This window comes from Barbus barbus (assembly GCF_936440315.1).
Source record: "Barbus barbus genome assembly, chromosome: 18".
Classification (NCBI taxonomy): Eukaryota; Metazoa; Chordata; class Actinopteri; order Cypriniformes; family Cyprinidae; genus Barbus; species Barbus barbus.
The window spans coordinates 14,725,990-14,742,734 of NC_136746.1; the positions used below are offsets into that span (position 1 = coordinate 14,725,990).

Sequence of the window (16,745 nt, forward strand, 5' to 3'; positions counted from 1 at the left end):
TCGTTCCCCATAGAGAAAGAAATGGTGTGTTTAGGGATGTCTGTTCCGCACTTATCCAGATCACTCTCTTGAAGGATTAAATCCTGTTCGTAGGTGTCCATCTGACTGTCCATCATCGCCCACTCTATGAGTCTGTTCCAGACCTTATCAAACAGTATTCATTCTAACAGAGATGAAACCTCATCAGTGACTGATTGGGAACACTCGCCATGGGAAGTAGCTCTCCACGCAGGAGATTTCCTTAATTCATTCCAATGAATCAGTGCAGTAGTGGGGTTCCGGAAGTACAAAATCACATTCAGTTTCTCTATGGAGGAATTTTTTGAACTGTAACTTCTAAACCTTTAAAGACGGACCTATTTTGAGCTACGAAGTTGTTAATTGATGGTATATGCTTTTTCTTAAGCTATCAACTGCATAACTTCAACTTTTCAAAAATGTAAATAGTTCCTGGTAGGAAAACTACATTACCCATGATTCTGTATAAAAAAATCTCTACCAATCAGACTGTCACAAACAGATGCCAAAAGAACATTTTAGTGCCCACCCACTCCATGAAGGATTGAGAATGACAATTGAGTCGTTTCGCTTCACTCTCAAACACTTTTTTTTTTTTTTTCAAGATTTTGTAATATATGTAAAAATATTGTTTCTATCTATAATTAGCTTCTTTAAATCAGTAGTTTTATATTTCTGCATTGAGTTTAATTTGAATTTAATTTGTCATCTTTAGTCTTTGTCCAATTTTCAAATAATTTTTGGGTTAAAATCAAAATTTCGTTGTGTTAGGATTCACCTTGTAGCTGGTTGGTTTGGTTTATGGTTTAATTCTTAAAAGAAGACTTTTTAATCCCTATGGGAAAAATACTTCTGGAAAAAATGTCACTGAAAAATTGGGTGGCTGCTTTTTTTTTTTTTTTTTCAGGCATGTTGCTTAGCAAACCAATCAGCCTGTCAGGCTATTGTTGTGTTTTCCCTAATCAAAAACACATAGCTGTGTCATCAGTTATTTTTACAGAGCTTGATACAGTGCCCTCTCCCAACGGATCCATGTGATGTTGCCTTAGATTTTAGCCAAAATGAGGTATCTTGAGAGAAATTATAATTAAGTAACCTACCTTTTAGAATAGCCTTTGAGCCGCAAGCCTGTCTATGATGCCTTGAAATGTTTTTAGGTTTTTGGATCAGTATCTCTCTTGATACAGAAGAGCAGACAAATCTGTGCTTTGATTGAGACATCTGTATTCTAAATCACTGCTGCTTTTCTGACAGCCTTTTTTTGTGATTTTAAAGGAATAGTTCACCCAGAAATGAAAACTGTCATCATTTGCTCACCCTCATCCTCTGAAACCTGTACGATTTTCTTTTTTTGAAATACAAAAAGAGATCTTGCAAAAAAGTCTCTAAAATTAGAGACTGTCAAGCTCCAAAAATGACAATCATTGCCATGTGAGAGGAATAAATCGATAATTCTTAAATCTCTTCCATGCTTGTTCATATACAAACCTGGTGTCTCAAGATGCATTGCACCAGTTTTAAAGTCAAATATATATTAACAGAATATATTTGTGGTTGTACCCCTTTAACTTTCCTTATTTAGTCTTCTTCCAGCATTTATCATAGCTATTTTTTCCGTCAGGTCACCCTTTTAGTAGTTTGATGTAAGCTTTTAGATATTAGAGTTGTAGTTTTGTCAGCTTCCTGCCTCTTTTCTATCGATCTATTGGGAAGAACTAACTGTTTTACGCTTTTGTTTTGCTCACATGGAGGACCCAGAGAGGATGTGTATTAATCCTGGGTGCTACCTCTAATAGAATTATCAACTCCTGATGTTGTGCACGCCATAAATCTTCTCCCCACTCGCTGTCTTCCTCTTGTCAGAAAGTGCAAGAGTGTGCACTTCTGCTGCGGTGCACTTTCCAAGTGGCGTTTCATATTTATTTCCCCTTCCCTGTTCTGCGGAGGGAGCACAAGTGTGTTTCTTTGCAGGCAGGGGGAGGTTGTACGACACTTTTCAAGCAATTTTTATGTAATGTTAAGATTGTTTGTTTCAACTGAGGATGTGCCACTTTGAGGTTTCTCTCGTACGTACACACAGCGAAGCAGCCTTTTAACTGTACTAGCTTTGCATTCACTGACATTAAATGTTCTTTAATAGCAGTGAATTATACATAAAGACCAATGCATGTTTTAAAAAGCATACTTGGATAAACCTGCTTAATAATAGCCCCGCTTTTTTGGATCCACATTCATTAAAAAGGCATGGCTCTTAAGTGAATGTCATAGGCCCATCAGTGGTTAGGCATCTTGCTAGATCTTTCCTGCGCTTAAGATATGAGATATGCCAGACATCAGTGTCCTGTATCAAAGCCCCTGTCTAGGGATGGGCGATATCTTATCGTTTGCGATATACCGTTGAAAATTCTCCTCACGATAAAAATTTGTCTCCTCACGATAATAACGATAAGTCTAGTTGATGACGTAGTTTTGTGCGCGCCCGATTCACTGTTCACGTGCGGAGTGAAAACAAGCATGGCGGAAGGCGGACGTGAGGCTGACAATGCGTTCACACCGGACGCGACTTGCGCGAATAAATCGCGCTATTCGCGCGTAGTTGGACGCGTGAACATTTTGGGTTTACTCGCTTCATTTGCGCGTGAAATTCACTGCACAACAGACACGAATTCGCGTCATGGGCGTGGCTTCTGCCAGGCGCACATGTATGACTGCCACAGAGAGCGTATAGAATTTCGCTCAAAACGCTCAATTCGCGCTGTGTCATTCGCGCGAATTGCGCGGCAGGATGTCTATTCGCGTCTTTGCATTGACTTAACATGTAAATCACTCGCGCTTAACGCTTCATTCGCGTCTGGTGTGCTACCTCCACAAGCGCTCCTAAAAAGAAAAGTAAGCATAGAGCCCTGAGAAATATTTCTCATGTATGTGACGAGCCCCAATTTTAAGTTTTCTTTTTTTAATTATTATTATTTTAAGTTGTTTCATTATCAGGAAAAAATGCAAGTGATCCGCGCGAGCACCTCACTGTCATGCATGCGCATTCTTTTCCGCACAAACACTTGCATATGAATAATAGTCTAGACTCTAGAGCATAGCCTCATACACTTGTTTTAATAAATCGCTTATGCATTAAATAAAGATACAAAACAGGTTGTTAAATATGCTGAATATATTGTTCAAATATTTATAAAATGTGAAACTGTAGCTAATCTTATTCGCAGTCTAGCGTTTTGCATCTGCATAACATAGTGAATTATTTTTAACATGCAATGATACAAAATAAAACCAAACAAGATTTGTAATGAAGAAAAAAAAATTTAGACAAATAAGAATGATGTAGCCCACATCTCTTGAGCGTCTCACACAGCATGCGCGAGCCGAACACACAAAATCTTGCTCTCTGCATGAATGCAACGCAGATAGCGACACAAGTTTGTTTGAAACACATAAAAAGTTTAGATAAGATAATAATATTAACAATGAACATTATATGACATTTAAAATAGTTTTGGCGATTTTTCCTTCAGTCCGCCTGTGCATTTCTGACCCAAACAGCAAAGCAGTCTAAATCTCCGCGATGTTCTCGTTAAATATGCCATTTCTGAGATATTACAATGAATTAATTTCTAAAATGTTATGATATGGAAAGCCTGAAACAGATCACAGCAGTATAGCCATATATGTATATGTATAAGTGTGTATATATATATATATATATATATATATATATATATATATATATATATATATATATATATATATATATATATATATATATATCGTCATTTGTATCGTTATCGCAATAAATACCTGAAATTATCGTGATAAATTTTTTAGGCCATATCGCCCATCCCTACCCCTGTCCCACATTAGCCTTTTAATCTTCGTTGAATCTGCATAGGATGTTTGTACAGTCCTGACACAGTTCTGTGAAGCCTGCGGGCCACGGCAATCAGTCATGAGGATCTCCCTCTTGTTATTAGTGTGGGACCACAGAGACTTTTGCCTTTTATAAGATACACAAGCCTGAGATCTATCTTATGCCCAAATGTTCCTATACGTCAGTCAGCACTGATGCATATTTGCACAAAGAGGCTCATTTGCAGTCAAGAGAATTTTTCTCTTTTTGCATATTCAGACATGCATAAACATGCTTTTCTTTTTTTTCTCGTTTGTTCATCACACATGCAGCGCAAGTTCTTGAGAATGGTACAAGTGGAGAAATCTGATTCTCACACAAAAAAAGCAACGGGTCCCGCTTGCAGTAACCACTTTCACTTATAGATATCAGATCTCAGCTGGTCCACCCATCATGAGTGGGAGATCCATCTTATTAACTGTCTTCTCCTGCTGGGACTCAATATGCAAAGGAGATTGGGAAAAGCTGAACGCAGGAGTAATGCAGAGAGACATGCAGGTGCATTTGACCTTGCATACAGTGGTGTGAAAATTATTATATTGTATTTTTTTGCATGTTTGTCACACTTTAATGTTTCAGATCAAACTAATTTAAATATTAATCAAAGATAACAAGTAAACACAACATGCAGTTTTTGAAATAAGTTTTTTATTATGAAGGGAAAACAAAATCCAAACCCTCATGGCCCTGTGTGAAAAAGTGCTTGCCCCCTAAACCTAATAACTGGTTGGGCCGCCCTTAGCAGCAACAACTGCAATCAAGCGTTTGCGACAACTTGCAATGAGTCTGTTACAGCGCTGTGGAGGAATTTTGGCCCACTCATCTTGGCAGAATTGTTGTAATTCAGCCACATTGGAGGGTTTGAGCATGAACCGCCTTTTTAAGGTCATGCCACAGCATCTCAATAGGATTCAGGTCAGGACTTTGACTAGGCCACTCCAAAGTCTCCATTTTGTTTTTCTTCAGCCATTCAGAGGTGGATTTGCTGGTGTGTTTTGGATCATTATCCTGCTGCAGAACCCAAGTTCGCTTCAGCTTGAGGTCACGAACAGATGGCCAGACATTGTCCTTCAGGGTTTTATGGTAGACAGCTGAATTCATGGTTCCATTTATCACAGCAAGTCTTCCAGGTCCTGAAGCAGCAAAACAGCCCCAGACCATCACACTACCACCACCATATTTTACTGTTGGTATAATGTTCTTTTTCTGAAATGCTGTGTTACTTTTACATCAGATGTAATGGGACACACACCTTCCAAAAAGTTAAACTTTTGTCTCGTCAGTCCACAGAGTATTTTCCCAAAAGTCTTGGGGATCATCAAGATGTTTTCTGGCAAAACCGAGACGAGCATTTGTTCTTTTTGCTCAGCAGCGGTTTTCGTCTTGGAACTCTGCCATGCAGACCATTTTTGCCCAGTCTCTTTCTTATGGTGGAGTCATGAACACTGACCTTAACTGAGGCAAGTGAGGCCTGCAGTTCTTTAGATGTTGTTGTGGGGTCTTTTGTGACCTCTTGGATGAGTCGTCGCTGCGCTCTTGGGGTAATTTTGTTCAGCCGGACACTACTGGGAACACTTTTTCACACAGGGCCATGTGGGTTTGGATTTTGTTTTCACTTCATAAAAAAAAAAACCTTCATTTAAAAACTGCATGTTGTTTACTTGTGTTATCTTTGATTTAATATTTAAATTTGTTTGATGATCTTAAACATTAAAGTGTGACAAACATGCCAAAAAAATAAAAAATCAGGAAGGGGGCCAACACTTTTTCACACTACTGTATAAAAAGCAACGTCTTCATTAACAAACCATCAGCCTGTCTCCAAACGACATGTTCTTCTGTTCCTTTCAAGTGATAATTCACTGGAATTAAAAATTTAATTCTAACCCTGTATGATCTTCTGTTACAAAAGACGATATTTAGAAAAAAAAATTCTCATAGAATGTCAGTAGACATGATATGAGGGTGTGTAAATGATAGAATTTCCATTTTTTCCTAACATTTACCTTTAACATAGTTCATACACAAACCCAGGGATGGGTTATAATGAGATGCACACGCACGCTGCTAGTGTGAGTTTTATAAGCAGCGAAGGATCAGTGGTCTGTGCCGGTTGAATAGATCACACAGCAGAGAAGAATATTCCAGTTCTGAACTGTTTTGATGCACTTCCTCCTCTCTGCGTTTGGTCTTGGATGTGGATTGTGGCTATGGAGATGGGGATACGTGTGTGTAAGAGATACAAAGAGAGAAAGCGTGTCTGTGAGTGACCTTTAGTGGTTTGGGTTCCATCGGGGGCAGATCTGCAACATTAGCATGACGGGCCCTGTGCTTGTCAGCTCGCAAATGTCACCTCATGAACTTCAGCCGCTCTGATTAGAAGTGAATGTACTTGCTTAATAACAGATGCCCTCCTTTTTTTCATTGTGGAATGTTTTCCCTCCCGTGGCCTCAGTTAACTTGTCCCTTCAGCGCTCTTGAATGGTGACTTGAATGAATAAAAATGCCTCTGTCGGGGATTGAAGGGTACAGCTGTGCCAGAGTTGCCATCGTTGTGTGTGATGAGGTAGTTACAAGCACTCTAAAAACAGCGGCCAATTTGTAATTGGCACAGTGGAATATTGGGCGGTACCTCGCATTTAATTTGAGTCAGGATAGCAATTGTACATGGTGAATTCAATCTGGGGCACTTGCAGCACTCTGTACTCTGTTTGGAGAGGATTTGAGAGTACACTCACAGGACATGTTCTTAGAGCGCAACTGGTAGGATGAAGTGAAACGTAACATAGGACTCTTGAAACAAATTTTTTAAAGGGTTAGCTCACCCCCCCTAAAGACAAATGGTCCTTTACTCGCCTTCATTTCATCTTAAACTCATTTGTTTATCTTTAGCTCTATTTGGATGGGACTAGTTTTCCAGGGGGTCGTTAGAGAAATTAGTTTCGCAGACATAAACCCTATTCACACGGGATTAGTATTATCTGTTGACCTACAGTCATTTGTAATAATTGCGGGGGTTGTCTGTGATCTTAATCCCGTGCGAATCGGCCATGTCTGTAATTTGTAAAGTAAAAATTCCCCCGCAAATGACCTACTATATTTTGCCGAACACCGAGGTCCTGTGATAATATTAGTCCCGTGCGAATCGGCATCTGTGTTTTGGCCAGCATTTGACGGGTCGTATATCATTTTTCAAGGTTTTTGTTTCCTGTGCGCCTTTTTATCCATCTTTCGCAAAGAATGGAGCTGCGTTAGAGTGTTTGATAGTATTTGGGTGCTGTCATATCGCTAAACCATACAATTTGCAGAAAGAGAAATCTGAAAATGTTTAATGTGTTGCAAATAAATCAAGCATAAAGCTTGAGATATTATTTTAACCTGGTGACACGGGGCACAAAACTATATTAGTTTCTTTTCTTTCTTTTTTTTAATCCATCTAATTGGACCACAGAACGGGACTTTAAAGCCTTGACATCCGGGTATCCGGAAGATAAATCAGTAATTTCGAGTAAAATCACAGGCTTCGCTTATCCCATGCGAATGCACCACATGAAATTCAGATGTGGGGGAGTAATTTCAAAATCACACATGGTCCCCAGATAATACTAATCCCGTGCGAATAGGGCTATACTTTGTGATTTTATTCCCGTCCGAATATGCCACGTCTTAGCTTCTCTCTCACAACCTCTGTAAAAATTCCAGAGCATATTACCTACTGTTTTTCGGCAAACTCTGTGATCCTCTGAGAAAATTAATCCGAATGCCTGTGATTGCTGACAAATATATTTTTCACAACCCGTTTCCTTGTGTGTTTTGGATAACGTGAACTACCATGGATGCTCCCGGCAAAGAAATTAATATAAAAAAAAAATTAAAAATAAATAATCAAGAGCCAGATCATGTAAACTGTTAAGACTGGTTACTGTAATATCAGCGTTAGGTAAGATTACTCACCTTCATTTCTTCACTTAATTACATAATGTTTTAATTGTATATTTACCTTTACGAAAATTAAACATGGTTTTAATACAAATAATAATAAAAAAAGTTAAACCTAAAGTAACCACTAATTAATGTTTTGCTCTACTAGCCATAGCTTAATTAACTATGGTTATTCTAATGGTAATCAATTTGAATGACTATACGCAATGCAGCTTATTGCTCGTGTGCATCCATCATGTTTTATAGTGGATTTTTTTTAACTGTAAATGCAAACTCTTTCTGCCAAGGTATCAGCTGAAACTTACTTTGATTAAACCTTATTTCTCACACCTTCTTGTTTTTCTCTGCCAAAGTTTCAGTAATCAAATCTTGTAGAGTTTCAACTTTTTTCTCATTTACATAGCATTTCTTTAGAGCATGTGTCTATATCTCCTGAGAATGATCAGGTGCAGGGAGCTGTGAGAGAGAGGAGCTCTGGTGTCCATGTAGAAATGCTGGACTCAGTCTTGTGTAACTCTTCTCTGCTGTGCTGATTTGCTACAGTCCACACAGGTAAAATCCAATTATAATAGACTACTAATCCTCACCTGCTGGCAGACTGCTTACTATCACTGTCGTTTGCTCTCTCTGTCTCACTCAGTGTTTTTCTTTCTCTCTTCCATTCTTGCAATATCCCCAAGTGGGAGACTCTGGTTTACAATAGGATTAGAAACACCAGCCGCAGTGGAATCCGTCAAGCTGAGTTGTTAGTGTTGCTGTCGGTGTGTTAATTGGCAGCTAGATCACATAGGCAGCGGGAGGTACAAACAAGATCGACAGTGTCTAAAATCTGAACAATCTTTCAATGAGTCATATGAGATGTGTTTCTTTTATTGAGAGCCACTAATCTCATCTGTAAAAATGGCCATGAACTTCTTTCAGTTAATTATTTTTATTTTTTATTTTTTTTTAACACGTGTAAGAATAGAGGTACATGGGGAAAAAGGATCCACAATCATGTGTGCATGTATAAATAGGTGCATAACATGTATGAATGATTCATAGCTGAAGCCAATAGCATTGCATTATTTATGTACAGTGTTGAGCAGCCGGTCGGCTCGTCTGTGAGGATTGTCGTTTGACATGCAGGGTTGGGATGCAAAGGTCCAAAGTACTGATGCTCAGGGGGTTAAATGCCAAGGACCAGCGGCCCCCTGATCCTTCAAGTTCTTGCCCCATAATTCCCTCCACTAGGATATCTCACGCAGGCTCAAACAATAGAGCACTGCTTCTTTCCTGAAAATAAAGCTGCATGCTTGAGGATCCAGAATTATATGTTGGTGTTACCCAAGACTGAGTTTCATATTTCTGCTTCCTCATGGGGAAAATGCAGGTTGATGATGACTTTGTATTCATAAAGCAGATGGTCCTTTTCATCTGATTCATTTCAACCTGATTATATAAACTTTATTTTAAAGGTTACAGCTGTCCTAAGCCCTGATCTATGAAAGACGTATGCGCAAAGTCAGAGGTTTATTTGTGCTTAAGAAGTCACTTAGCATCTTTTTCCCCTCATTTGGTCTGGGGAATACAGGATGAAGGCAGGGTGCGTAGATGTAGACCTGAACAGCAGGGGCTCAATTTGTGGATCTTCGAACTGCATCGGTAATCATCCTTCTCTCTCTTTCTCTTTTTCTGTGCAGGTCTTTGGCTCTGCTGATAAACTCTCTTCAGTAAGGTAAGATGTGGATATGTCTATAACCTTGTGATTTCATGTGCTTGCATTATCAGATTAACCAGATTTGCTTCCTGTGACCTTAACCTTTAAATAAAAAGGATCATGCAGAAATGCTTAAATTAGTTTTGTAGACTAATATAAATTATGTATATGCTAGGGAAGCATGACATATAAGAGCCATATTGGTTGTCATATGATGCTTAATTTTATTGGATGATTTTATTTGATGATATATTATATATACAGGTCCTTCTCAAAAAATTAGCATATTGTGATAAAGTTCATTATTTTCTGTAATGTACTGATAAACATTAGACTTTCATATATTTTAGATTCATTACAACACAACAGAAGTAGTTCAAGCCTTTTATTGTTTTAATATTGATGATTTTGGCATACAGCTCATGAAAACCCAAAATTCCTATCTCAAAAAATTAGCATATCATGAAAAGGTTCTCTAAACGAGCTATTAACCTAATCATCTGAATCAACTAATTAACTCTAAACACCTGCAAAAGAATCCTGAGGCTTTTAAAAACTCCCAGCCTGGTTCATTACTCAAAACCGCAATCATGGGTAAGACTGCCGACCTGACTGCTGTCCAGAAGGCCATCATTGACACCCTCAAGCAAGAGGGTAAGACACAAAGAAATTTCTGAACGAATAGGCTGTTCCCAGAGTGCTGTATCAAGGCACCTCAGTGGGAAGTCTGTGGGAAGGAAAAAGTGTGGCAGAAAACGCAGCACAACGAGAAGAGGTGACCGGACCCTGAGGAAGATTGTGGAGAAGGACCGATTCCAGACCTTGGGGGACCTGCGGAAGCAGTGGACTGAGTCTGGAGTAGAAACATCCAGAGCCACCGTGTACAGGCGTGTGCAGGAAATGGGCTACAGGTGCCGCATTCCCCAGGTCAAGCCACTTTTGAACCAGAAACAGCGGCAGAAGCGCCTGACCTGGGCTACAGAGAAGCAGCACTGGACTGTTGCTCAGCGGATGAAAGCAAATTTTGCATGTCATTCGGAAATCAAGGTGCCAGAGTCTGGAGGAAGACTGGGGAGAGGGAAATGCCAAAATGCCTGAAGTCCAGTGTCAAGTACCCACAGTCAGTGATGCTGGTGTTGGTCCACTGTGTTTTATCAAGGGCAGGGTCAATGCAGCTAGCTATCAGGAGATTTTGGAGCACTTCATGCTTCCATCTGCTGAAAAGCTTTATGGAGATGAAGATTTCATTTTTCAGCACGACCTGGCACCTGCTCACAGTGCCAAAACCACTGGTAAATGGTTTACTGACCATGGTATTACTGTGATCAATTGGCCTGCCAACTCTCCTGACCCGAACCCCATAGAGAATCTGTGGGATATTGTTGAGAGACGCAAGACCCAACACTCTGGATGAGCTTAAGGCCGCTATCGAAGCATCCTGGGCCTCCATAACACCTCAGCAGTGCCACAGGCTGATTGCCTCCATGCCACGCCGCATTGAAGCAGTCATTTCTGCAAAAGGATTCCCGACCAAGTATTGAGTGCATAACTGAACATAATTATTTGAAGGTTGACTTTTTTTTGTATTAAAAACACTTTTCTTTTATTGGTCAGATGAAATATGCTAATTTTTTGAGATAGGAATTTTGGGTTTTCATGAGCTGTATGCCAAAATCATCAATATTAAAACAATAAAAGGCTTGAACTACTTCAGTTGTGTTGTAATGAATCTAAAATATATGAAAGTCTAATGTTTATCAGTACATTACAGAAAATAATGAACTTTATCACAATATGCTAATTTTTTGAGAAGGACTTGTATTACTTATGTTACCTTTATACTGTATATTACATTTGCTGTCATATTGCTTACTTGGAGTTCAACACTAATAATTGAACAATGTTAAATTTCATCTTTAACATCTCATAATGACCATTAAATTTAACACTGTACGCTATAATGTTGTGATGCATAAATTTGCTTATTTTCTTTAGAGAATATAATTTTAAAGGCAAACATTTATTGGTTATCTGTCTTAACATGAAAATAATTATCATCCAGAATATTTATATTGGTGCGTCCTTATATGCATATCATAAAGAAAAGAACAAGTTGTGACTATTTGGGACATGAATTCATTCAGAAATGGAGCAAGCACAGGTTTTGTCATTCTAACACTGATAAGTTTGACTGCATTGAAAATAGAGATGGAAAAGCTCTAATAAAATACAGACACACAATGTAAAACTGACACAGCAGTGGGAGGAGTAATCATAATGGGGGGAGCAGCCATCTATATCAAAGGTGCACCATGGGATCCTTTGATGCGTTCATGCTATAGCAGCATAAACTCAGGTCCCTTTGATTTCTTCATGCAGTAGCAGCATAAACTCTTCCCTCCATCTCCGATTCCTCCCAGGCTGAATGGAAAATATCATATCTTCATTTTTTTCTGCTTTGAGGTGGTTTCATCTGTTCAGGCAATGTCTTGTCTCTGTAGTCGGAATTTGAAGTGTCTGCAGTGTAATAAAGACACCATTCATGCAGACAGAGATTGTTTAAATCCCTTCCGCTCATGTTGAAACAGTGTTGTGATGACCAAATTTCTCTCTCTTCAACCCCTCTCCACCTTTCCTCCCGTCCTCTCTCTTCTCATCATCTTCCAACTACATCTGACACCTTTCTTACCCTGCTGAGGATGTCTGCTGGCTCTGTCTGCCAATCTGTTTCTTTACAGGAGAGGATGTGATTGAAAAAGACACATTTGTAAAGAAGGCTGTATCGTATGTTTAGCTTATTACTTCTGGTTTGCCAGTGCTGTTTTTTCTTTCTCTCTTTGTTTTTTTACTTTGTGCAGCAGCTTCTAATGTGGCTGTGTAATTTATGGTAGGTTCGGGCAGAGCTTTTTAATGCCCCTCTGCCATCGGCAGCCTACGTGAACGCCTGCAGAGATTCATCTGTGAGTAGCATCTAAATATGAAATAAATGAAATGCAGCAGCAGGAAAAACAACATGAGGACTGATGATTAATGCGATTTACTCAGCCAGCAGACCTGTAAGTTTTCTTTACCGGTCCCTCGCTCAGTCAGTCACTCGCTCGCTCACTAACTGTGGGACAGATCTTGTGTTTTAAACGGCCTCCCAGATGGGCGGTGAGTGTGAGCGCAGGTTGAAGGCTGCTGCTGGTAATTGCAGAACTGCAAATGGATTTCTGTAACACAAGCTGTAGTGCATTTAATGTAGTTTGATCCACTTGCTCAATCACAGGCTGAAGGGTGACCTCCAGCATGGGGCCATTCTGTCTTTGTGTTTACCCAGAGCAGGGCCTCACCCCTCCCCTCTCCTTGTAGCCTCCGGCCCTCTGCCGCGCATCTCAACCAGAAGCCGCCGGTCATATTAGCTCACACACTACATTCCTACATTCGTGACTGTGTACTTCTATTGTCTCCATATGGCAGTGTGCTAATAAGCAGACCTCATAGATGGGCTCGATGCCCAATGGGCTCATCTGTCCCTGCTTGCTAATGGCTTAACTGGATTAGCCAGTTCCCCACGCGGGCTGATCAGAGCTCATAACGCTGATCACCTCCATTGATCCGATTGATCAGGGCTCTGCCGATAAGAAAGCCACTGTGCTGTTCCTTTCCCTAACGTGTCCTGGGGGGATGCAGACACAGACTGTCGCTTCGCACATATGGGCCACCTGAGGATACACGTGAGGTAATGGGGTGAACGAGGGGGAAAGAAGCTAAACTGAAGGCTGGCTTGAGACAGATGGAGTGAAACTGAACCTGAGATGCAGCGTCTGGTTATTGATGGGCACTTCCTGTCATCAGTATTGGTCTCTTGTTGTCTTAAACCAACATACGGCCCTGTTACTAATCAGCTGAGATAAACTGCAAGCACACAATCAGTCCCACATTGACCTTGCAATCTCTCATCCAAGATTTGTTTCGAAAATGTATAAATACGCTAATCAGTGCATCTTGTAGAAGACAGCTGTTTGGGTTCTTCATTTCGTATTCTGCCATCGTTCATGCTTCGGTTTCAAAGTTTACTTAAAGTCCTTGCTAGTTTCTCTGCCCAATTTTGCTAATGAAGTGAGATTTTTAGAAGCTGAGATCCAATCCAAATGAGACCTTTCCCCCCCCTCACTGTGGTGTTGTTTTTTGTTTTTTATCTTCATCCCGCCACCATTCTAAAATGAGACATTCTGCATCAAAATTTGCTCTCCTTGAGACACTCGCCAAATTCATTTCCTGCCTGCTATGATTGATTAATTGATGTTGTTAAATGGCTCCTTTGGTAATGGCTTTTCTGTAAGGCTTCCAAAGCAAGAACCAAGCTAAAGGGCAGTCTGTCGAGGTCCCTTATGGCCAGAGCAGCTCTGTCTTTTCTGTTCGATGTGGTTATTAGCTTGCCGTGTTACATCACCGGGGCTGTGACAGAGCTGACATCACTCAACTGTGCCCTAATGGAGCAGATTGGTTCTGTATATTCTGTTTAAATGCAGGTCAAGGCACTGTGTAGTTTTGACAAGTTGGACGCCTGCCTGCATTCGGCCATGGAAAGAAGGGACTACTTTAGTGTTTGGCTTCTCTTTCCCGTTGTATTTAAGCAGGTGGTGTCCATTTCGTTGATCAGCCTTTCAGGCTGTGTTATGGCTGGCTGTGCTCTTGTGGATCTTGGAGAGAAGAAACCTGGGTTAGGTCAGACTGGGTTCACACAAGTGACAGGTTATATTAATCAAGTCACTCTCATTCAGGGCCTCTTAGTTTGTTAGGTCGGTAGCACTGTAGACTCATACATCAGCTTAATTAAGTTGAATAAAATTCATATAATTATTATACATGTAGAATTGTATATTTTCTTCAGTATGAATTACCTATAAATGTTGTACTGCAATATGGGGTTTTTTGCCTAGTAAATTAAAAAGTTCATCTGTGAGGAGCATCTAAATATAAAACAAAACTAAATGTTTATAATTGTATATTGTCATTATAATTGTGTATATATATAATGAATATTGTAATTGTATATTACCATTATTTAATATACATTTATACATTCCTATATGAAATCCTTCAATCATTAATCATTTCAGAAATAGTATTACTGTTATAGTTATAGTTTTTTTTCTTTTTTATTATTTTACAGACTAGAATGCTGTAATAGTTTACCCCATTATAAACAAAATGAAGTCAAACAACGTGATCTGGTAGTATGGAAATGGTTGCTGTTTATAAAAAAAATTGTTGCTATTTTGAGTGGCTGTAAATATTTTCTGTGTCTTTTTTTTATAGTATTGAATTGTCTAAACATATAATGTGTTATATTTTTATAATGTGTTATAACTCTTTAAATTTTTGTGCAATTTCATTAGTTTCCTCCTTGTCATTCAAATTGCAATTTAGCAAATGGGCCAATTGCAATAAATTGCCAATTCAATTCATATTCTAACTCACGAATTGGTCGGGAGCCAGATGTGAAATTCTGAATTTTTGCCAACTCTAGTAGCAACACCCTGGCAGCCACCCAGAACCCCTTTGGCATCATGGCAGTAAGCTTTACATGTGCAAGCACCACTCGCAGCATATTAGCATCAAGATTACACTGTACTCCAAGATTTTGTACCTGTCTTTTACATTGTTTTCCTGCATTCTATGCAAATAGGATTCTTTGCGCAACACTTCCTACAGATGTTTAAGAAATGCATTGAACATGCAATCTATACTCAGGTTTTTTTCTGATCGAAATGGAGGCCTGAAGCTTTAATTTTCAATAAATTCCATCACACCTCTTTGCCATAAGTCACACGCTCACATGCACCCCGCACATGCTCCTGATCCGACCATAATGAGTGTGCGCCCCCGCCCGCTGAGGTTCTGTCTTATTAGCTTTGCACTAATGGAGCCCTACAGGTCTGGCCGCACCGACTTCTCCAGCACCAGGCTAACGGCAACCCATCATGATGGCTATTGCCTGACGGACAGCTGGCTGGCTGACCTGAACTGAGACTGCATCACCAGGGTGAATTCATATCGCTTTCACTGCTGCTGTCATTACTGGTGACTGTGCACGAGGGGGTAATTTGTACTTGGATTGCTTGAGAATTAAGAGCAGCGATGAAGAAAGAATGAGGGGGAAGAAAAGGAAGTCATCTGAACCAAGGCCTCTAGGGTTGCTGCAGTGCAGATGGCCTTGTCAGAGAAAAACTGTAATTTCTTTCTCACTCCCTCTTTCTCACTCTGTCGAGTTGAGGCTGGACATTTGTCAGTGTCGCCCACTGCCCTGCTCTTCCTCAGCTATCACCACAGAGACAGGAAGAGGCCGTTGGCGAGGCCCAGGCATTGGGTGTGAGCTGAATCTGTCTTAGTCAGTTTATGTGTGTACGTGCATGCCCGTGTTCTGAGTCTGTTTGTGTGGAAAACGGTATTTGTTGCATGCCGCAGACCTGAGGAAAGACGACATTTTAAACTCGCTTTTCAATTTCAATTTCAGTTTGTCTCTGGTAGTGCCTGTGTGTTAAAGGTAGGAAAATCATGGGGTGGTCGTATTTGTGCGTGTTTGTGTGTGAGCGAGGAACGCCCTGTGTCGTTGATTGCATGCTGCTGAAAAGCTGAGATGGCATGTTTCCAGGTACTTTGAGTGAGACTGCGAACAGTGCAAGTCTGGGAAAGAAAACATCCAACAAACTTCATCCAGACACTCCATCAGCTTTACATTCACAACATGACATTACAAGACTTCATCAGTGCACCAGCTGCTCTCTGCTACACCTTTCAAACAAGTTATTAGCAACTCCAAGTTTTTTTTCTGTTTTTTTTTTTGCTTAACTTTGTCTTTCAAATGGAGTTGTTCACCAATAAATGAAAATATATTCATCCACATGTCTTTCTGAATCTTTGTGTTGTGAATAGACTAACAGTAAGTCATTATTCAGCAAAGATTTTTTTCTACTGTAGTTACTTGCTCTGTTAGTATTTTCAATGGCCATACCAGAATGTTTTTATTTTTTTTAAGCAAAACATTAATGCATTTCAAGTAATTTATTGTTGCTGTTGTTGTTGTTATTTTTCTTTACAAAATAAAAAGATTTAACAACCTGGAATTACAGCTTGGTATTGTAAATCTACAGAGTTTTGGTCAGTAATTTTTTTTTTTTC

At 39.7% G+C, this 16,745-nt stretch overlaps 1 protein-coding gene across 2 annotated transcripts in view; it reads left to right on the forward strand.

Annotated features, from left to right (window-relative positions):
* Window positions 1-16,745, forward strand: part of LOC306884342 (bifunctional heparan sulfate N-deacetylase/N-sulfotransferase 2-like) — a 130,260-nt gene that overhangs the window by 45,934 nt on the left and 67,581 nt on the right. For both annotated transcript variants that reach the window (XM_079440124.1, XM_079440123.1), the window contains one exon: window positions 9,562-9,596. The gene's annotated coding sequence lies outside the window, so the exon portion shown is untranslated. The remainder of the gene's footprint in view (window positions 1-9,561; window positions 9,597-16,745) is intronic.